At 45.6% G+C, this 23,764-nt stretch overlaps 1 protein-coding gene across 9 annotated transcripts in view; it reads left to right on the top strand.

Moving 5' to 3' along the window:
- Window positions 1–23,764, top strand: part of stk33 (serine/threonine kinase 33) — a 243,418-nt gene that overhangs the window by 61,833 nt on the left and 157,821 nt on the right. For 2 of the 9 annotated variants that reach the window (XM_038808128.1, XM_038808126.1), the window contains exon 1: window positions 7,506–7,556. The exons of the other annotated variants lie outside the window; for them this stretch is intronic. The gene's annotated coding sequence lies outside the window, so the exon portion shown is untranslated. Of the gene's footprint in view, window positions 1–7,505; window positions 7,557–23,764 lie in introns of those variants that run through there. 9 annotated transcript variants of the gene reach the window in all.

Here is a 23,764-nt window from a genome sequence, read left to right as displayed (position 1 = left end):
ATGGGTGTTGTGTGCTAGGGTATGATGGCGGACTTCAGGGACGGTTGTATCCGAGCTTCATACTCTCCTGGTTCGACCGGGACTGGGGGCGCTGGGGGCTGGCCGGCGTGGGTGCGTGGAACTGGTGGAGCGAGCACGTGGGCTCGGGAGCGTGAGGGGGCGGCAGCATGGGGTGTAGGGTGAGGGGTCCTTCTGTGGGGGTCGAGGGGGCACTGGATCCGGCGGGTGGCAGATCCCGGAGGGATACAGTGTCCTGACGGCCGTCAGGGAACTTGACGAATGCGTACTGGGGGTTGGAGTGGAGCAGGTGCACCTTCTCAACAAGGGGGTCGGTTTTGTGCGCCCTGACGTGTTTCCTCAGAAGTACGGGGCCCAGTGTCCTCAGCCATGTCGGAAGTGAGACCCCCGTGGTAGTGCCCCAGGTCTGGATGTGTGAAGCTCTCAGTGCTCCCGGAGTCGAAGAGGCATGGCATTTTGTACCCGTTGATTTGGACCTCTGTCATCGAATTTCGCAGATGCTTCGGGTGTGATTGGTCCTGAGTCACTGCGCTGAGTTGCGGGTAGTCGGCGGCTCGATCAGCTGTGCTGGAGTGGCCCCGTGATGACTGCCCTCTGAGTTCGTAGGCGTACTCTTCCGATGAGTTGTCCGAGCATGGAGATGCCGGTCGGGCCCGTGGATCGCACGTGGCGGGCGGCGAGGAAGATGGCGTCCAAGATGGCGGCCCCCATGAGTCGCACATGGCCGGCCGCGTGGTGGAGGTTTTCCAAGATGGCGGCCCCCATGGATCGCACGTGGCGGGAGGGGGCGGAGTCGGGGCATAGGCCGCAGCGTTTCGGGCCCTGCGGGCCTGCGGGCGTGGAGAGCGATTACTTTGTGCCGCTGGGGAGTTGGAAGCTGGGGCCCTTTTAGCGAGGCACACTCTTGCGTAGTGGCCTTTCCGCCCGCAGCTGCTGCAGGTCGCGTTGCGGGCCGGGCAGTGCTGCCGCGGGTGCTGGTTCTGGCAGCAGAAATAGCAGGCTGGAGCAGCACAGTGGCTGGCTGGAGTAGCGTAGTGGCTGGCTGGGGCAGCATGGTGGCTGGGCGGCTGTGTAGCACAGGCCTGGGGAGTCGCTGGTCAGGGGCCCATGATTGGGTTGCGGGGTCCGCGTGGAACGAGTTAAGGCTGCGGAAGGAGACCTCCATCGTGGTCGCAGCTTCCACAGTCGCTTCTATGTCTTGGGCCCCCTTTTCCAGCTGCCGTTGGCGCACATAATTAGACCTGAGGCCCGCTACAAAAACATCGCGTACAGCAAGTTCTCTGTGTTCAGCCGCGGTAACCTCTTGATAATTACAGTCATTTGATAAATTATTGAGTTCCCTTAAGAACTCGGCGAGTGATTCTGTAGGCCGCTGGCGGCGAGTCGTGAACACATGGCGTGCGTAAACTTCGTTAATAGGCCTTACATAAATCTTATCGAGAACTGCTAGCGCTGCAGTATATGAACCGGCTGAGTTTAGTTGCGTAGAGATTCTGTGGCTCACCCTCGCGTGCAGTAGACTTAGCTTCTGTTCCTCTGTCCTTTCGGCTGTGCTCGCTTATGCCAGATAGGCCTGAAAACACCACATCCAGTGGGAGAAGATTTCTTTTGCCTCTGCATCCTGCAGGTCGAGTTCCAGGCGTCCAGGTTTGAGGGCCGATTCCATGATTAATATTTACTGTTCTTAAGTTGATTAAATTGATGGAACCATCAATTCACCAGACACGTGTTTCCGATATGAATCTAGGCTTTAATCAACTTACTTCAGAGCCGTCCTGTTACCCGTTGATGAACTCTCTGTGAACTGCAGGCTGACTCTGGACAAGGGTATTTAGACAGCAGCACTAGGGGAAGGAGTCGTGGGCGGAGCCAAGGGTGGAGCCCTGTACAAACTCCTGAGCATTCCCAGAGCTACTCCCCCTAGTGGTTGGGTAACGCTACTGCGCTTATAAATATACAGTGTGAATTTACCATGTTATATTCACCACAACTAACTCAGTCCAAAGTGGGGCTGGGGTTAGCTGACACTTTTGATCTTCCTGATGTATCTGGCTCAGTTTGTTTTCAGATTTATATAGAGCGGGATTTGTGGCGGATAGTTTTGGAAAAGCTGGGGATGGGCCAATAGCAGGCTCGCGTGGTTGCTGGTGTTGGTGTCGCGGGGAGACAGTCTAGCTGGACAGTGGTAGGGTTGGCACAACGAAGCCCGGACACGATGGAAGGAGGCGAGACACAGCGGCCAAAAGAGTGAGGCTGCTTGTAACATCTTCACTCGCCATGGAAGCGGTCCAGCTTCCCGCAGCAGCAGGCCAGGTCCTGGAGAAGCGGCAGCAGAGGAGCCAGAAACAGGGAGAATACACATGGAGATGTCCAACAACAGCAGCTGGAGGAGAGGAGGAGGATAAACAAGTGAAAGGAGAAACCAAAGGCAGTGATGCAGGACTAAGATCAGAAAAGGCAAAAAAAAAACAACAGGCTGCAGCTGGATTTAAAAATGTTTTTTTCCAAAATGGAGCCAGAGCATGGCGACTCTCAGTTCTCCCCTGAAGATCCTCTTCCTATATCTTTTAAAACCGTTAATATAGTATGTTCTATAATTAGCAATTATTACAGTATGTTTTCTGTTTTTATGTATGGAGCGATCTGCCAGGACTGTAAGCACCTCAGTAGACGTGACAATAAATCAAATCAGCTCAGGTTTGATTTCACCGGAAACCCTTACTTTCAACTGGGTAGTGCTCCATGTGGTAAAATGTTATATGTTCATATTTGTTATCAACTCTGCAGGAATACATCAAACCAAAGTTTCAGGACAATACATGTGCCTGCAGCCCGTTCTAAATCTTGTCACCTTCCTTTTTGTAAAGTGAGCTGAAAGCCCGAGTGTAAACCAGCAAACTGGTTCATTTTACCTGAAAAACACAAATGGAAAAAAAGCATTGCTTTTGTAACACAATTTGCCTCATTCCAAATTACCCTTCTTTCATAGAAATATGCAGTTTTGCCCCATTTTATGAGCTAAAATCATTTTATAAATCCTTGAACTGACTGGTAATAACCTTTGAAAGTGAGATCTTGCTATGTCTCATGCAGTTGTAGTTTCAACTTGTCCAGTGAGAAATTGATACATGAAGGCGACCTCTCCCTTCGCTCCTTGTGTTGCCGATTACCTCATTGAGCTGCCAATCAAAGCTACATTCTGAATGAGAAACATTCCCTTTTGGCGTGGAAGCTATGGCAACTGTATTTTCTGTTTAGCTATGTAACCACTCCACACCTCCCACACCGAGTTTATTAGATGAATGTATTGCTAACAATGAAGGTGGGAATGTGCTCAACGTGCATTATCTCAAAATTAATGAAATGACACACATCTGAGATGGCCCATTGGTCTGGCATTCAAACTAATTTGTTCTAAACATTCCTGAAAATATCTTTCTCTAGGAGTTGACGCTTTATGAGCTAAATCTAACTTCATAGCAGCAATGTAACACAAATTAGAATCTCTTACCAGCCAAGTAGGTAAACATCTCTATTATACCGAGGATCGAGGATTCTGATTACAGATTTAAGTATCAATCCTGGCATAGTCTGTCATGTTTAATTTCTCATGACCTCATCGCTCTTTTAGAGAAATATTACCGGCATGATTCAGCAGCTTCTTCGCTCCCGTCTTTGTGTCGGGACAAGGCTGTTGAATCTCACGAGAAGCCTCTTGCGAGAATGGCAATGCTTGAAATGTCTTGGGTGATCCGACGGAATCTCACAAGAAGTCGCAATCTGGATTTTGCCCTCACTGGGCTTGACCCTGATCAGCATATTTAAATGAGTCATTCATCTCATTTAAATATATGTTTGCCTGATTCTCCCAGTGCCTGGAACTCAGCAGCTGCTCCTGCGAGACCTCGCCAGGGCACCGATCAGTACTGGTCGAAACAAATGTGGGCATGGCGTAGAAGCACATGGGGGAGAAGGTCTCTCAAGTCATGGGAGACCCCTGAGTGGTTAAGGACAGGGGAGGGTGGCACCCTGGCACACCCCTGGAAACCATGCATCTTGGAACTGCCAGCCAAGCACCCTGGCAGTGCCCACAGGCTGGCAGGGGCACTGAAATGATGCCTGGTTTGCAATGCCAGAGATTGGGCACCGGATGCCTTACCAGGTTGAGAGGGTGTTCCTGGGGCCCCCCAAGGTTGGGGGAGGGTAGAGATCAGGGCAACAAGATAAAATGGCGCCCCATCTGCGAGGAACCTTTTCTTGCAGCCACCGACAATCACCTTGCGAAACGCGCCTGAAACCGGACATAGAAATTTTGTGGGTGAATTGTGCCCTACAGAAATCGTGTCCTACAGCTATGTGACCTATGTAGGATATTTGTGTTTTATCCTTGAGTTAGAGTAGCTTTTAAATAATAACATGTGGACAGAGTCGTTCTTTGACTTGTTCAAGATTTTTCTAAGTCGTCTCTCAATTTAATTTGGTTTAGGAGGTTCTTGTTCTTTTTTTAATCCTGCCTTCCATTTATCTGGAGAGATTATTGGAATATGCACTTTAGGAAGGATTTTGAAGGTTTAGATTGAATACAACGCATTCATTGGGATGCTATCTGATTTGAGGAAGTACAAATACAAAGAAAGATTTTGAAAAATCGGGTCTTTATTTGGTGCAACAATGTGGATTATGAGGCAATACAATAGATTTTTTTTTAAATTATGAAAACATTGATGAGGTAGGTAGAAACAGACTGTTTCCAATGCTTGAGGAGCCAGAGCTACACGATTCAATTTGGTTTAGGATGTTCTTGTACCTCCTCTTTATCCATCTTTCATTATTTTGGTGAGGTGATTTGGAGAAGAGATTTAGAATGGGCACAAGAAATCTCGACAAAGTTGTGAGGCTGTGTATTTCACTTACGCTGAGAGCTGAATGTACTGTTTCCATGTTTTAAAAAAAATAATCTAATTCTATGTTTAATTGTGTTGGTATGCACAGAATGTTTTCTTACTTCAGGAGTTCCAGGGTTTTACATGGGAAGAAGACTATCTTGGGTAACTTAGCTGATAAAACGGGGCATATTGAAATGACTAAATGAGTGTAAACTCCATTGTGTAGTTTTGCCAATAAACCTGGCTGCGTGTGCAAGACATTACCATTTACATTGAACGATGCTAAAAACAACTATCTATTTGATACCAAAAGTTAGTGCTCGTCTTTTAACTAAATTATGACCCCCACAATGTATGAGGGGTGTCTGTATGGTGAAAGTAAGATATTAATCGTTCTTCATTTGAGAACATCCCTGATTCTTTCCTGCAGCTCTTTTGGCCCGAAACACAGAATCTTGAATTTTATTTATCATTTGGAGGTTTGAGCCAATTCATTGGTTGAATATTTTAGGTTAAAAAGAAATGACTTACTTTGCCTTTTTAGAAAGGAAGGAACAGTTGGTCATATGGGAAGTAAAATAAAATTTCCCAATCAACATTTGGCATTCTTGCAAAATGTGAAGGCTGCTATCATTTGAAGCTAACAAATTTAACTTTGTCCACATGCTTTGTTCCATCATCCTCCGGAACATTCACAAGACAGACCCAGTGTAAGATGCCATTCACTGTGTAGCTTTTGTCATTGTGTGTCTTTCATTTTCTTTTCTTCATGAATGAAACTACATAACGCTTCTCTTTTCAAAAAATCTTTACTCATGGCCGCATGAATAAGACAATTTATATTTTCTACAATGTTCCATTACCAATCAGGGAATAGGGAAAAAGAGTGAGACAAACATTGTGGACTGCATTTTCTCGGCTCCAGGGCAGTGTATCTAGGGGTGACCCCAAAGATGTGCTGGGGAGCAACCCTCCCAGTTAAGGATTGCACGGCAATTGCCCAGGAAGTTCAAATCATTTGAAAATTCTATTTAGATTGCAAACCTCCAATGATTCTGACTGTATTTCAACATTAGTTACTCAGTAACAGTTAGAAGAATTAGAATTACTTCTAGCTTCTGTGTAAATAAAGGACTGACCCATCGTGACCCCCTGTGGAACTCCTCCCAAATCCCATGGGACCCTCCCATTTGACTTCAACCAGCCCTCTGGACCCCACCATTCCCCACCCCATTTACCCACTATTCTCCCAACCCTCACCCCCAACATCCCCAATATTTCCCAACCCTTATTAGCCTCCTCCTGCCCTTGCGGCGTGACCCGACTCCTGAATACCTCCTACCTCCCCAAAACAATCCCAACCCATTCCCCTCTCCCTTGGTCTCTTGGTCCAACCTGACTATAACACAATCTAAGCTCAAAACCCTCCCTCCTTTCAAGCCTTTTCAGGTCTCCTGAGTTGGACCGCCCTCCTCCCCCACCCAACGGCTGACCCGACTATTCCCCCCCCCCAGGACTCCCCGACCTAATATCCCCATGTCCCCCTGACGTGACTCGCAAGCCCCCACCACCCACCCAACCCAACTCCCACATCTCCCCGACCAGACGTGACTCCTTCACACCGACACGGCTCCCTTAGACTCCACTCGCAATATCCAACCACCCACCCCCAGGCCTGGGTTGACACTCCCACTCCTTGGTAAACATAACTGAATCCAAAGTTTTCAGGGAAATCAGAACATTTTTGCTGAAAAATACCAGAATGAATGAGGATCAGATTATAGGTCGGTGACGTTTCATTGGAACTGAGGAACTGTTAATTGTTTTTCTCTCCACAGATGCTGCTTGTCTCGTGTATTTTCAGCATTTTCTCTTTTGTTATATCAGATTTCCAACATCTGCAGTACTTTTCTTTTACAATAATATAACAAGAATTTTCTTGTAACTGTCGTGAAGAGAGGTGGAGAAAGAGTCTATCTACAATGTGATTTTGCTTAAGACTTATACAGGAGTCAGGAAACCAAGCTGCACCTAGCCAGTGTTAAACCTCATCTTGGTGTTCTTTGTGAATACTGGTGAAGTTGAAGAAACAAATCCTCTTTTCCTTTGCCATGTTAATTACAAAGTTTGTCAAAAAAAGTAAAAGAGCTATTTAACTATCAGTACAGTTCAACAAATCAGTGATATGGGTAGATAATGGGAGCTCGAAATGATTGGTTTATACTTGATTATTTAATTGGCTGTTCTACAATTTGCACAATTTGGGTTTAAATCATATCAGTGTCTGAAAAGAGTGTTGACTTTGTGGGTCTATTTCAGAATCATTTTGTTATTTATGGCAGTTAATAACTATCCTTTGCATCTCTGACAAAAGATGCTTGATTTAAGGCATTCTTCAGACAGATTATGTCTGACTTCCAAGCAAGGTTTCTAAGTCCTCAGTATATCTTAGGAGCAGTTATTTAATTTAATTAATCACTGTGACCTTTCCGTGTAATTTACATTGGCAAAACATTTGTTGAGATAGAGGGAGCAGTTGCAGGATACAGACTGTTTGTGGGTAATAATGATTTACTTCTAATTCATTATTTCTTGGTCAAGGTTATGCTACTACTAGAAAACAAAGCACAAGCATGAATTTAAAGTTTCAAAGTGAGTTCAGTACTGAAGCACAATGTTAACCTTCCACTTTGTTGTCATTTGTGCAATGTTGTATGTTTTTTTAAAAAGCAGAAATAAGTAAACATTTAATCTGGTAAAGTATAGGCAGCTAGGTACAATACATTTTTCTGTAAGTCAACAATTAATTATGAATTCTTCAATATTTCTCTTTAAAAGTAACACCAAATTAAAGAAGAAAAAGCTAGCCATTACTTTCTGTACAAAAAATGTTACCATCTATTTCTCTTTCAGTTACAATATCTTCATCGATTCTTGTATATTTTATATGGAGGGAAAGCTGTCACTGTAGGTCTCCATTTTTCTTTTGAACTGATTTTCTGATTCCTGGTAGGTAGGTACTGTTACATACTTAGCCAGCAGTGTTTTTGTTTTGACTTTCCATCTCTAGTTTAGTTATTGTGCCAGTCCAAAGTGACATTCTGTGGTAAAATCTCTAGAGGCACACAAGCATGCTTGTCCTCCCAACCTACATCAGGCTCAAGTGGACATAAGAAGGTAGGAGATAGAGGCCGCGATTCTCCGCAACCACGATGGGTGGGAGAATAGCGGGAGGTCCGCTCCCGCACCTCCCGCTATTCTCCCATCCCCCCAAAATGGCGTGTCCGGTTTTCCGACACGCCGCTCGGAGAAACGCGGGCCGCCGTTTTTCACGGCGGCCCGCGATTCTCCGACCCGGATGGGCCGAGCGGCCTGCCGTTCCAGACCTGTTCACGACGGCGGCAACCACACCTGGTCGCTGCCGTCATGAACATGGCGCGCCAGGTAAGCGTGGGGCCTGGGGGGGGGGGGGGACGGATCGGGGATCGAGCACCACGACCGTGCTCGGGAGGGGACTCAAGGGGACGCACACTTTCCCCTCTGCCGCCTCACAAGATCAAGCCGCCACGTCTTGCGGGGTGGCTGAGGGGAAAAACGGCAACCGCGCATGCGCGGGTTTGAGCTGTCCAACCCGCGCATGCGCGGCTGACGTCATTAGGCTCCGCCGCCGCGTCATTCTTGGCACGCCGGGCCTTGAAACCAGGGACAAGGCCCGGCCACCGAGTTTCCCGGTACGGCCCGCCTATCCCCCCGGGTAGGAGAGAATAGAGGGCCGGGAGAGGCTTCCGACGCCGCCGTGAACCTCTCCAGGTTTCACGACGGCGTCGGGCCTTGCGGAGAATTCCGCCCAGAGTAATTTTTTTTACGAGATGGGAGTGTTCTTTAACCCAGGCATTGTCAAACTCGGGGGCCCCACTGGTGGGTCGCGGGCGGGTGTCGGGAGGGTTGTGGAGCCGTCCGTGTTGTGGAGCCTTCCGTCGCGGCGCTCCCGATCGTGCAAATCTGCGCGCAACAACTGCAGCAGCCGGCTTTTAATAATTCCGGCTGCGAGAGGCCTTCAAAGTGACCAGAAACAGATAAATCAAATTCGGCCGCACTGCGCATGCATGCCCGATCATCAATAATTATGCGCATGCGCCCCGATGATCGGCTACGCATGCGCAATGCGGCCACATTTGTTTTTATATGGTTGCAGCCCTTTTTTTTTTAAGTTCCGGGGGGCCAAAGGGACCCAAAACAATTTCCTCCATTTTTGTCAGTAACAAACAAGGTAAGAGAAAATGGTGGGTCACGCCGGTTGGCCGGCGTGGGTCGTGAAGGTCGGACGGCGTGTGTCACGAAGGTCGGCCGGCATGTGTCGCGAATGTCTGCTGGGTTGGGTACCGAAGGTTGGCTGGTTGGTAAAAATGGGTCCCCGGAAAATAAGTTTGAAAAACACTGCTTCAACGTGAACATTCTGCTCAATGCCATAAAGTTACAACAATTGCAATGTGTCTTAATGTTGCCTTATGGATTGTAGATAAATCATTCCATTATCTCATTAAGCACATTTTTGGCATATGGTACTAATTCAGCAAAACATTTTGATCTACTTCTTCGAAAGAATATTCACCAAGAAAGGTTAAATTTTTAGGTTTATTCTTTTAACAAATCATACAGGACGTGAGAAACACAAGGCTTTAAAATGTGACTCGAGTTTGAAAAGGGGCCTCAATGGGGAGCGCGCGGCCGAGGCGCCTCATAACCCCATTTTGCTCGCCAGAACTCCTCAGTGTAGCAAGAGATTGGGATGGCAATTAAAAATGGCATCCTGATCTCCGAGAGCCCTGAAACTCCTCCCAAGCCCCAATGCATAATGGGAGGATCCCCAACCCCCACAGGGGCACCCCCAGCCCGATCGCACCTGTGCAAAAAAGCCAGAATGGCACCTTGGCAGTACCAACCTGGCAATGCCCCTGCCAGTGCACCTTGGCAGTGTCAGGCTGGCATCCACATGGCAGTGCCAGGCTGACCAGGTGGCACCTGAAGTGCCAGGATGCCACCCTGCCCAAAGGGCTTACACCTGGGGACCTCCGATCCCCTGAGAGACCTCCACGGGAGCCATTCTGTCTGGTCCCCATTTGTACAGAATAGTACCGAACAACGCTCACCCAACAAGGTCTTTGAGGTAAGAGAGACTGATCCCATGCCTCCGGTAACTCAGGAATCTGCACATTAAAGTGAGACTAGCGGGCTCGTTTTAAAATGCAGATTTACTAAAAAGTGATCCTGCCCACAATGGGAGTGGAGTCTCCTCGCTTTTATCGGCCACACTGTGCCGCGGTGAGCTGCTGTTCAGGCGCAGCGTGGGTATTAAATCATGCCCATACTTTCTTGTTCTCCATAATTTCTACATTTGAAATAACTAATTGTTTAAATTGATAGCTGATTTGCTCGTTGGAGATGCCAATCTTATTCTGTACTGGGTTTAAGGAACCCAGCCATACTTGGGCTTTTAATTAGTCCTTGAAAGAATGTGCATTAATATAGTGCTTTCAATTTCTCCGGTTACCCTTCACAAAGTGCTTCAGAGCCAATGAATTTTCAAGTGTAGTTACTCTTGTTATGTAGGCAAATATGCCAACAGATTTGTGCACAGAAAGATCCCACAAATAGCAATGCGATGAATGAACACCTAATGGCTGACATCTTCCGTTCTTGGTCGCGGCTGGGATTTTCTGGTGCGTCTGAGAGTTAATGCAGTTTTGGCCGGAATGCTAAATTTTCTGTTCTCGCTCTCAACGGGTCCTACCCTGGATAAGACTGGAGAATCTCGCCCGTAATATTTTTCACCATATCGATTCAGGGATATGTGCTCGGATGACATAATGAATATTGGCTACTGAGAGAATTCCCCAGCTCGATGAATAGTTCCATGGGATCTGTTATGTTCAACTGAACAAGCAGAGGAACTTGGTTTAATGACTCATCTGACACGATTGACATTTTAACACTCCTGCAGTGCCAAACTGTCAGCCTGAAGTTGTGCTCGAGTCTGCATTGGGCTTTGGCCTTTTCAATCACATTTGAGAATTTTACCAATGAGCAAGCTGATACATTTTAGCATTCTCCTCCTTGCACTTGTTCCCCTTGTATGAGATAAGGATGTGAACCTAAGTAAAATAAGAGATTCTGGTAAATATTTGGCTAAAAATCAGATATCCAAATTCTTGTTGCTAAGCAAATTACAGGAGGACATGCATACCAAAATCTGAAACAAAAGCATGCCAACATTCAGTTAATTGTTATAGTTAATAGTGCTCGAGTAAGTAACCACATTAGCTATAAATGTTTCTTTAAATTATGAGAATATAAACACTGCATTTTTCGAAGATACAGGAAAAGGAAGAGTTGAACATATTTGGTATGCAAAATGCTTTTGACTTCTAATTTTCAGTAGTAAATACAATTGTTCATAAAGGAAACAAGCTGTATTTTGAGAATTTCAGATTATTTCAGCTAAGGTGAATGATGCAAGTTAGTTCTAGGGATGAAAAAGATTTGCACCAAATAAATAAATTAAAGCAATTACTAGCAAGCTTTAGGGCTCCCAGCATGTATGATACAGTGCTAAAACTAACATCATTGTGACAATTATCAGTATTGTGGTCTTTCACAGCTTGATGTAATAGTGATTACTTTAACTCTAGTCTAAGTGAAATTAGCTTGTTACCCTAATGCATTGAAATAAATGATAATTATGATTGTGATTTTTGTGCATTCTAAATAGAATATTTAGAATAATAATATTTACGGCTGATTTCACATTTTGACACAAATATGTATTTTTATGTTAAAGAATAATTATTATTTAAGTAAATCTATTTAATGGTGACTGTTAGTGAAGCTTTGTAATTTGATGTGGTTTTATTTTCAGGACTGAGTGCTGTCTCATTTAAAACTTCTAATATACACAATCTGGGTAAATCAGGGCAGTCTAGTTTGTTACTAATGAACTTGAATCCCAGAATTGACTATGTGCTTGGGAATCAGATTTCTACATTTTGAGCTCACTGGTCTGCTGTAATATTGAGCACAAATGATAATTAATGGGAACCCACCTATGGACACGTTTATCCATTGTCTTTGATTAGCAAGTTTATACACAGAGCAGAAATGACTGATAGTTTACCCAGGTATGTCTGAATCAAGGCCAGGTCATTTTACAAATGTTGCCATTAAGTCTTTTCATTCATCTTATTTTAAGTGGTCATTCTATTGGTTTAACAGTATTGGATTTAGAAAGCCACCTGTCAAGCCTGTGAATCCAATACTGTTAAACCACAGTTGGTGACCAACTGTCCTATATTTTAATGATTGTCCCTTATTTTGACTGCCCTGCCTGCATTCCTTAAGGAACACCTTTTGTGTCTCATTACTACCTGAGGAAGGAGCAGCGCTCCGAAAGCTCGTGTTTGAAACAAACCTGTTGGACTTTAACCTGGTGTTGTAAGACTTCTTACTCTCATTACTAGGGCAGTCCAAAAGGGAGACTGGGCCAGTGAGTCTCCTCTTGTGTTTTCATTCGTCTTTTTTTATGAGTATTTGCACACTGTGGCCGTTGGCAGCCAGCACCCTTCCCTTCAAGGTCATCTTTCTGACTTGCCACTACTTTTATGAGCTAAAGGGTTCGCTCCTCTGCAGCGCCATCAATGATTTGCTCTTGACGGGGTGGGATATTGACTAATGGCAATGAATGAGGCTTTGGGTTATTTTTATTATCTACTGGGCCATTTACTGGCCACAGTTGGAACCAAAGAATATACAGCTTGTGGATTGCTGTAACTGAACTGGTAGGTTTTTAATTTATATTATGCTGTGCACTCTCACTGGCTTAAATACAAAGACTGGGCCTAAAGCCTGTGCATCTGACTGATAATGACACTCGTGCTCACGTGACTCACCTCTTAAGGGACACTGCCGCCCACATAATATACAACATCCCCTCCCCCTTTACTTTGAAACTTCCCCTTAAGCAAACGCCTCCAGTATTTACATAGTGCCCCCAGTATTTACATAGTTCCAAAAGCAACACTTATGCACAAGCAGTTGAAGTATTTACACAGACAAGAAAAACAGTTTCCACTAGAACTAAGGTCTGTCTGGCTGTCACCTGTTTTGCGCCAGCTGTCTCCTTACTTCGGATGTAGGATTGTTCCCCACCTTAGGGATACTGAAAACCTCGGGTGAAGAGGATTCACCCCCAGCAGGTGTACAGATGGTCTCTTCCACAAGCAGTATCTTCAGTGATTACGATGGTTTGCCCCGGGGACAGTGTGCTGACTTAAGGTAGCAAGACCCTTCTTGAGACTCTGTGGTGATGGGTTGTTCCAACATTTGGGAGGGTGTGCCGCTAACAACTGGTCAGCGTGCCATTACCACAGGATCTTGTCCCTAGTCTGGACCATGTAGGATATGGGACCTATCTGGGCCAGTACGGTGGCAGGTACCTACTTGTTAGTCGTGTTGTAGCTCTGGGCCTGTACTTGCTCACCAAAGAAGAGAAGAGTGCCTCTTGGAGTTATTTTCCCTTCTGGATATTTGGGCGAATTGGTTCTTCTCGACAAGCTTGTGAGTTTCTTCAGATAGCGAAAGGTCAAATGTGGTTTGTAGCTTCCTTTTAACAGTATGTATGCATGAGAGTTCTGGGTGGTGGCATGAGGGGTGTTTCGGTACGTAGCCAGGAAGCTATTGACACGTCCCCTCCCCCTGTGAAACTTTCAATGAGTGCTTCAATGATTGCACATATCTTTCTGCAAGACCATTGGTCGAGGGATGATAAGACACCTACTTAATGTGTTGAATTCCGTTCCATATGTCCGTGAATTCTTGCGCGAGGAGCTGAAGACCACTGTCGCACACAATCTGTATGGTTTCTGAACCTCGTGAACATTTCACTTAGTTTCTCAATGATCCGGTCAGCTGAAGTGAACTTCATTATCGTCACCTCTGGTCACTTGAAATGGGCAGCAGCAGTATTAAAAAAATTTGACCATTCAAGGGTCCGGCAAAATCAGTGTAGATAAGTTGCCATGGCATCTTGGGCCAAGGGTGCAACGGTGACAATGGTGGTGCGTTACTGATTTTGGTACAAGCTTGGCACAAACTGGCTTTTTCCTCAACCTGAGCATCCAAACCTCCTGGCGAGCTCCTTCATCCTCACCACACCTGGATGGCTCTGGTGCAATTGCTCCACCACCTTGTCTCTTAAATTCGGAGGAATGATCACCTGCATTCCCCATAGTACACAGCCATTCCTGACAGCTCCCACTGCCTGGACATATATGGCTTCAATTCTGGATGGTTCCTACTGCCCCTCCCTTTCAGGACCAGGTCCATCACCTGGCTCAGAACAAGGTCATTTCTGGTATAATTCTTCACTTGTGCTGCTGTTACCGGTACATTTTCAGATTGGGAGAAGTAGAGAATCTTCAACTCACAACTGGATTTCCCCCAGTTGAGGGCAGGACAATGCATCTGTGTTTGCATGTCGCTCTGACTGCCTGTATTTGATATCATGCGTATGTGTGGAGAGGAGTAGGGCGAACCTCTGAAGTCTACTGGCTAGCATTAAGGGAATCTGGGAGTACCGCCCGAAGATGGATGTGGGTGGCCGATGATCGTCAGCAGCCCAAAGAGCGCGGTTATAAGTGGTGGTAAAATTTCCTCACACCGAATATTATTCTGAGGGTCTCCTCTAGTTGTGCGTACCTTGCCTCTTCATTGATTAGGGAGTGTGAAACAAAGACAATCAATGTCTCCTCTCCATTGAATAGGGCCAATTGCAAGGGCAATTTAGGGTCGGAGTGAACCAAAGCATCTGACCTCTGAAGTGCTTGTTTGACAGCGAGATATGTTCGCTCTCAGTTCTGGTCCCATTTCCAAGATTAACTCTTATATAGAATCAATCATAGAATCCCTACAGTGCAGAAGGAAGCCATTCGGACCATCGAGTTTACACCGACCCTCTGAAAGAGCACCCTACCTAGGCCCAATCCCCAGCCCTATACCCATAATCCCACCAAGGGGCAATTTATCATGGCCAATCCACCTAACTTGCACACCTTTGGACTGTGGGAGGAAACTGGAGAACCCTGAGGAAACCCATGCAGACATGGGAAGAATGTGCAAACTCCACATAGACAGTCACCCGAGGCCAGGTCTGGCGCTGTGAGGCAATAGTGTGAACCAATGTGCCACCAGGGCGCACATAGAAGATTGTGTAATGGACTTGAAAGAGTCAGCAAATTTAGAATAACTTTGCCATTATAATTCACGAGACCCAGGAAAGGGACACGTTAGTAGATTGAGAGGCCGATATGATTGCCTCCATTTTCTTTGTTGCCTTGTGAAGCCCCTTACTGCCTATGACGTGCCCTAAAACTTACCCCCCCCCCCCCCCCCCCTGCTCCCACCCGTCATCTCCTTTGTAAAAGAAACCCACCGAACCTGCAGCATCTTGCCTACCCATACAAATGTTAAAATTAACCTGTCCATTTTTCGTACGAATGCCTTAGGCAGGAATATCGAGAAGAACTGGAAAACAAACAGGACCTCGGAAGGACTTTCATATTTACCATCTGTGCCCTCCCTGCCACCTCTTCAGTCCCACCTCTTCAGTCCCTCCACCAAGCCGGCCAGGTTCCACTTATACATTGTGGTCCAGTCATGGGCCACCGGAATACCTAAACAGCTAAACTTACTGCTGACCAGATTGAATTGTAGGGCACTCAAATTTGCACTCCTCCCATGGGCATTCAAAATACTTTGCTTTTTGCCACATTCAATTTGCATCCTGAAAACGCATACAATAGGTGGATTGGCCATGATAAATTGCCCATGCTAAATTGTCCTTAGTGTCCAAAAAATGTTAAGTGAGGCTTACTGGGTTACGGGGATAAGGTAGATACGTGGGTTTCAGTAGGGTCCTTTTTGGAAGGGCCAGTGCAGACTCGATCGGCCGAATGGCCTCCTTCTGCACTGTAAATTCTATGATTTCTATGATAGCGTAAACAGCAGCGGGTACCCCTGCTTTGTGCCCCTATACCACCGAAAATCATCAGAACTTATTCAGTTTGAACTTGCACTAACCATATAAAGGAGATAAACGTTGGCCCGAACCCAAAGAAATACTCCTCTCTACCCTATCCAACGTCTTCTCCGCATCCATAGATACAATAACCTCCTGTACCTTGCCCTTCGATGGAGTCATAACCACATTCAACAAGTGCCTAATATTGCTCTACAGCTGTCGTCCTTTCACAAAACCCATCTGATCCTACGAGACCACTCTGGCACAAACCCCTCCAGTCACCTAGCCAGCAGCGTAGCCAACACCTTCACATCTGTGTGTAAAAAGGAGATAGGCATGCATGACCCATGCCCCAGCAGGTCCTTATCCTTCTTGGGGATTAAAGAAATCAATGCGGGTAGCACGGTAGCACAAGTGGATAGCACTGTGGCTTCACAGTGCCAGGGTACCAGGTTCGATTCCCGGCTTGGGTCACTGCCTGTGCGGAGTCTGCACGTTCTCCCCGTGTGTGAGTGGGTTTCCTTCGGGTGCTCCGGTTTCCTCCCACAGTGTGTTTAGCATGGTGATTTAGCATGGCGAATCCACCTAACCTGCACATCTTTGGACTGTGGGAGGAAACCGGAGCACCCGAAGGAAACCCACTCACACACGGGGAGAACGTGCAGACTCCGCACAGACAGTGACCCAAGCCGGGAATCGAACCTGGGACCGTGGAGCTGTGAAGCAATTGTGCTAGCCACTATGCTACCGTGCCGTTGAACCCGCGCTGCTGGTACCACTGGTTCACATCCAAAATTGCCCCCACCAACCTCTGTTTATCTGCCCTCCACCTTATATCTATGGACCTTGTACGATATCACCTCCCCCTGCACCCCTGCCTTCAACATCTCCCAAAATGTGGAGAGTGAGACCTCCCCGTTTTGGTTGAACTCTACATCACCCTTTATCACCGAAGCCACCTTTTCACAAAACAGCAGCGCCAAGTCCATCCTCCACGAGGGTCTCTGTGCCCGGTCTGTACCCAGCCGGACTTCCATGTGGTGCAGCATATGGTCCGAGACAATTGACACCGCCCCCACTATCCCTGCGAGCACCGATTTCCGCACCATGAAAAAATCTATACGTGTATACCTGGTGCACATGGGAAAAGGAGGAAAACTCCTCTCTTGGATGTCTAAACCTCCATGCGTCCACATCCCCAATCTGGTCCATGAACACCCCCAACTCCTTTGCCATTCCCAATCTGGCCAGCAACTTTGGGCTCTAACACACAGTTGAAATCACCCCTTTTATTAATTGAGGTGAATCCAAATTCACCGGGACCCAGATGGCCGCCACCATCGTCTTGATAAATTCCGCATCGTCCCAACTGGGTGCATAGACGTTCACCAACACAAACGGCGCTTCCTCCAAAGCCCTTCTCACCACCATGTACTGACCCCCTGCGCCCCTGTCAGTGGCCACCACAAACACCACCCTTTTGCTGAATAGAATCGTAACCCCTCTCGGCTTGGAATCAAACCACGAATGAAGAGTCTGTCCCACCCACCCCTTCCTCAACCTCACCTGATCCTTCACCCACAGGTGCATCTCCCGCAGAAAAACTACCTTCGCCGTTAAACTTTTCAGGTGCAAAAAACATCCCCAGTCGCTTCACTGGACCATTCAACCCCTGTACATTTGAAGTCATTATCCTCACCATGGGTTTCTGGCCCCCCTACCCACTTGAGTCCGCTATCCCACCCAAAACTAAACTATCCCTGCCCCAAGCCCTTTCGTGTCCAAGCCCACTCAAAATGGCCATCCCCCTCTCCCCTACCTTCACCGACACAGCCTGCTGCATCACCAACGCACTTCTTTCCCCATGCCCCCCTGCTCCACTCTCTTGCCCCAACCCCCCAGCCCCTACCACCCCAAATTACCTGACCCCCCCCACCTGTCGTAGCCCCCCCCTCTTCTGTACACCAGCATCCCTGCTAGCGTGGCAGCTCCCACCTGCAGATCAGCACAAAGATCCCCATCCATTGCCTAAACTGCCCACCCTCCCACAATACCTTCCTACCTCCACTCACCAGAGAGTCCCTGCCCAGGCATCCCCCCCACACCCGAACAACAATTTGTGCTGCAAGAAAAGAGTGTTGATTGGTTGGCAAGTGGGCTCTGATTGGTAGAGGAGTTGCCATGCAGGGTGCACCTGAGAGCAGCTAATTGTCGAGCTGTTCTTGAAATTTAATCAAGGCAGGTTGACTCCGATTGGTCAAGGCATCGCCATGAATCAACCAGGAAATGGCTGTCCCTGAAGCTTCTGGTGAGTTGAAAAAGGTGCATTGTGTGAACTTCAGTCTGCAAAGGACAGGGCCTTGTGTGTGAATAGATGTAGCTTCAAGCGTGTATAATTAAGCTAAATTTCATGCAAGTCTGATAAGCCTAAATTGGTTGTCAGTGTAATTCTTAGCGCAATCAGGATTGTTTAGCAACTGCTTACATTTTCATCCAGCTGTGTATTGTCAGAAAACTTAGATACGTTACTTTCAGTCTCTTCATCTGAGTCCAATAGAGATTGAAAATAGCTGAGGCCCCTGCAATGAACCTTGTGGCACTCCACTAGTCACAGCCTACTAACCTGCCCTGTTTATGCCTAATATTTGCTTCCTGTTGCAGTTAACCAATCCACTATCCAGGCTAATATATTATCCCAATGTCCATGAGACCTTGTCTTGCCTTTCAGCCTTTTGTGTGACACCTTATCGAATGCTTTTTGGAAATCCAGGTATACCACTAAACTTTTATGTGTCCCTTGTCAAAACTGCATTCCAATTCTGGTTTGATTTTCATCACTACTAACCTGAACAACCGGAGGCACACAGTGAAGTGAAAGCATGTGGACATTTCACAAAGTCAGCTGTCATTGTTGAGATTGGGAGTGGTTGCCAGAGTACTGTGTTCAGTTTTGAATGCCAACAAACCAGGGAGAAATTTGATTTCTACCTTTTCTGCAATGTGATACAGTACTGAAGGTAAGGACTTCATACGACACCAAGTAGGCAGGGTAACAATTAGGTTTATTTACTGTACTCACACTACCACAATTATACTACTCCTCCCTCCACAGGGTCACCCTCCCCAACCTGCTCCCAGGTCAGGCTTTATATCCTATGAAGTTGATCCCAATCCATACTCCAAGGTGTAGGAGGGAAACCGTATACAATATAGGGTTTGGCCCCTGATGGGACCTGCGAGGCTGTGTGGAAATGGTATTTCCAGACCATGATTGACCTTTGGACCAAGTCGATCAGTGTTGCGAATGGCAGTGTGTCCGGCTTGTCCAGTTAGGCGTGGCTTTTAAATGAAGCATAGGTTGGACCCCTGATGGTGGTTAGCTGCCTTTCCTCACCCGCGATGGTGTTTGTCTGAAAAAACGGTTGGACCCCGCTCGACGTATTGGGCCCAATTGTCAGCGTCAAATGGTTCCAGCTAACCAATGAGCCCCATCGCTCTGCTCGGGGCGGAGGCCTCTCCAAGCCGAGATGAAACTGGTTGGTGGGGAAAAGTCCAGTGGCTGGGGCAGCTCCACTTAATTCTCCTCGGCAGTGTGATAGTCGAAGGTAAGGACTTCATGCTATTCCAGGTAGGTAGGATAACAAATAGGTTTATTTATTCTATTCGCAATACTGTACTACAATTATACTACTCCTCACTCCGCAGGGTCACCCACCCCGACCTGCTCTCAGGTTGGGGTTTATCTCCTGTGAGGTTCCTCCCAACTGGGGGAAGGCTCTGCTCCCCCAATCATCTGGGGGGTTCATACTCCAAGGTGGAGGGGGGCAACCGGGTACAATATAGGGCTTGGCCCCTGAGGGGTTGTAACTAAGGAAAATGTGTGAATGTAGTATGTCTGTTGTCCACCATAAATATTTAGTTGTAGCTATTGTGCTAGCTGGAGGAAAAAACCCTTCCATCATTAGGATTTTGCATTATTGCCAGTCAAATAACAGGCTTCAGTAGATTGCAATATATTTCATTGGGTAATTTCATCTGTCGTTCTCAACAATTTAGAATCTCTGAAAGCTTTCAAACCTTGCATATTTGAAATGAAGAGGGATTTACTACCAGTGAACTTTTGCATGCTTTTATAATGGAAAGTGGCTGCAACAATACAAACTGGTTATCACAACTGAACAGATATAGTGTAAGGCGTTTTTCTCTTACTGCAACAAGATAACAACTGGTTTGATAAAAATGCACCAAGAGATAGTTCCAAAGCTTACACCCAATATTAGAAAATGTATTTCCATCTGTTTAGTAACATAATACAGATTGATATTTCTTCCATCTCTTAGTAATTTATAGGTGCTGTGATATTAAACTTTATTCGATAGTAATAATCATACTAATCCTCTTGGGAACTGTGGCAATGTTTCCATGAATGGCTGTTACTTTGGAAAAGTAATGAAAACATTTCGTTTTTGGAATGTAGGCAAATATCTTTTGTATCTTTGCACTTGTTTTGTAGACTGTCATAAATTGACAGCAAGCTTTTTTAAATGATTGGCCCAAATGTAGCGGTCAGCGATGGAGCAACAACTCTAATCTCAAGAAAGTTACCCACAAAGATCTTGTGATCTCTATAGCATGGATTTCCCTTTCTCTGATGGCAATTAATATCAAATCAAGGGAATCTCGCAGTATGCAGCAGCAATGATGTCAACAGCAGTCAATTTCATTGAGGTATTCTCACAGATAGCAGACCAAGAAGCAAAAAGCACTGAATTGCTTTACTTTTAATTTAAAATGTTAAATTACAAAATAAATGGATTAAGATAGAAGGTATAATAAATTCAAATTATGTTTTAAAATATATGGATTTTTATTGTGGAGAAATGTGACATTCCGCAAAATATAAAATTAGCTTCTCGGAGGTAGTGAAGTTGATGAACATCAATTGTGAACTTGGTACACTGTTCAAAAAATCCAGTTTCATCTCAATTCACAAAGTGCAATATTTTTGAAAGGTTCTTACAGCAAGACTAACAGCATAAGAGGAGAAATTTTCATCGGTTGATACATTTCCCAGTGATTGCATTCTGAGTACCTCAACAGTGCATCGTCTGGAGATGCGGAGGATCAGAGACAGAACCTTTTGTATTTCTATTGTATTTTAACAATTTGCTGACATCCAAAGTGTTGACAATTTTCAAATTTGTCATCATCACCAAATTTGTATTGAATTTACTTTTCTACATGCAAAAATATGTTTGCTTTAATTAATTAGATACTTTTGCTTTCATTAATGAGTACAAGAGGGTCTTGTATTAGTGCCATCCCAAAGGTTATGGTTTAAATTGTCTGAAACTAAACATTTTCAAAATGTAGTTTCCACATTTAAGGTGTTACCACAAATGTGTAAATAGCTTTATTTGATTCCCAAATATTCTATGTTGGAATGAAAAGAAATTGTGTGTTATGAAGATATTAGAATTATCATGGAATCTTCAAAATTATTTTGAATAAGACCTATTGATATTCAAATCAAACTTTAATCAAAGCTGCTATTCAGCTGAAATTTGCCATAGCAAATGTTATATTTTCTAATCTCATTTTATCAAAATATATCTCTATATGTATTGTACGAATTATGCAATTATCTAATAATCTATAACATTTGTGTTGTATTTATGTGCCTCCTATCATAATTTTCCTTTATAAATTCCAGTGTCCAAAGGACCTGATCTTGCAGTCAGTAGTGAAGGGACAGTTTTCATCATTCATTTTTTTTTTATTCGTTCATGGGATTTGGGCGTCGCTGGCTGGCCAGCATTTATTACCCATCCCTAATTGCCCTTGAGGGGGAAGTTATGAGTCAACCACCTTGTTGTGGATCTGGAGTCACATGTAGGCCAGACCAGGTAAGGATGGCAGATTTTCTTCCCTAAAGGACATGAGTGAACCAGATGGGTTTTTATGACAATCGGCAATGGTTTCATGGTGATCATTCGATTTTTAATTTCAGATTTCTTTATTGAATTCAAGTTTCACCATCTGTAGTGGCGGGGTTCGAACCCGGGTCCTCAGAGCATTACCCTGGGTTTCTGGTTTCTAGTCCAGTGACTAGAAGGGCAGCACAGTAGCACAAGTGATTAGCACTGTGTCTTCACAGCGCCAGGGTCCCAGGTTTGATTCCCTGCTGGGTCACTGTCTATGTGGAGTCAGCGGGATTATTGGGTTACGGGCATAGGGTGGAAGCGAGGGCTTAAGAGGGTCGGTGCAGACTCAATGGGCCGATTGGCCTCCTTCTGCACTGTATGTTCTATGTTCTAATACCACTAAACCACCACCACCTCAGGCTGAAAGCTGCTGTTGTCTGTAAATTATCAACCACTTCGACCAGTTTATTAGTAAACCGTTTTAGCCAGATGCCCTTATATGCTGTTGCACGTTTTACTTGAGTGTAATACGCGTTTATTGGAGTGTATTAACACGCCTCCGTTTAAAGGCCGTGTGCTTAACACTACTACAGCTCTGTGTATGTAATTTCAGCTCGGAGTCGCCAGGTGCCGTATTTAGACACCTCACAAGTATGTCAAGGTCAGGTTCAAAGTAATAAAACTATACACCGATTAGTAAGTTCAAACGATTAATATTTATTATACAAATATAATAAATACGCATGCATTCGCTAAAGACTAATACTTATTTCTACTATTAAACGACTAAATACTTATCTACGTAGGAACCAGCAAGGTCAGGGGACAAGGCCTTTGTTCCTTTCTGGACTGCACCTTCTGTTCACTAATAGTCGGATAGTGCATAAGCAATGCCGGATTCACGTAGCGAGCGTCGTTTTGGCACTTACTGAACGATGGCTGGTGCTCAACGGCCGGTGATGAAAGACAGGATCTGGAGGCTGGAGTCGGAGTCAGAACAGCAAGCCGGAGCAACAACAGACAGCGAGGCCGGAGCAAAACAGCAGTCCAAGCCGGAGCACAAAAACAGACAGAACCTTGTGCGGGGTCTACCTTTATAGGTCCCCCAATGTCCGTGCCTTTTCGGGGCGGGCCTTTACCTGCCATGTATCGATTGGGCCATTTCCCAATCGATATCTTACAAACCCCCCAATCTGAGGGTCTCTTCTCGATGGGTGGGGCGGTCTCTAGGGTCTTTTGTGATGGATACTTCTGGTGCCGTTTCGTCTGGGCGTCCACTCAAAGTATCTATTCAAACCCAAATGTTGCTATTGTGTGTGCCCAGATCTGGATCGCCTCATTACTATGCAAAGCGTTTTGCTATTTACACCTTTGGTTGAGATCTTCCACCTGGCCATAAACTAGTTTCGATACGTGCAGAATGCTAATTAGCCTTTGCAGACTGCTTGTCCTGGCTAAGACTGTTTTCTCCCTACAATCTTAGCAGTTCTCCATTTTGTTAGCCCAGTGTCCATCTTAGGTGGCTACAATGCGACATGAACAAAGGACAAATACATGTTCACGATTCACCCCAAATTTATTCACATACACAATAAAACAGTTATTCCTGTCAAATAATCCCAAATATAATATGCCCAAGATTCTAATACTACCCATGCTGATGACCTTCATCGAGCTGCAGGTCCAAACCACTGAACCAGAGTCGACTCAGAGCCCTTTTTTGCTAAGGTGAGTCTCGCACGCCTCTTTCATCTATTCTCTCGTCCGCCGTGGATTCTTCTCCACTGCCTCTGTATCGAGTCTTTGCTGGGGAGGGTCCCTGGATGTCTATTCTTATCCCCCTCTTTGCATCTTCATAGAAGTTT

The sequence above is a fragment of the Scyliorhinus canicula genome, chromosome 9 (assembly GCF_902713615.1).
Source record: "Scyliorhinus canicula chromosome 9, sScyCan1.1, whole genome shotgun sequence".
NCBI lineage: Eukaryota > Metazoa > Chordata > Chondrichthyes > Carcharhiniformes > Scyliorhinidae > Scyliorhinus > Scyliorhinus canicula.
The sequence above is the reverse complement of the archived record's forward strand: the minus strand, read 5'-3'. Positions and strand labels throughout refer to the sequence as shown.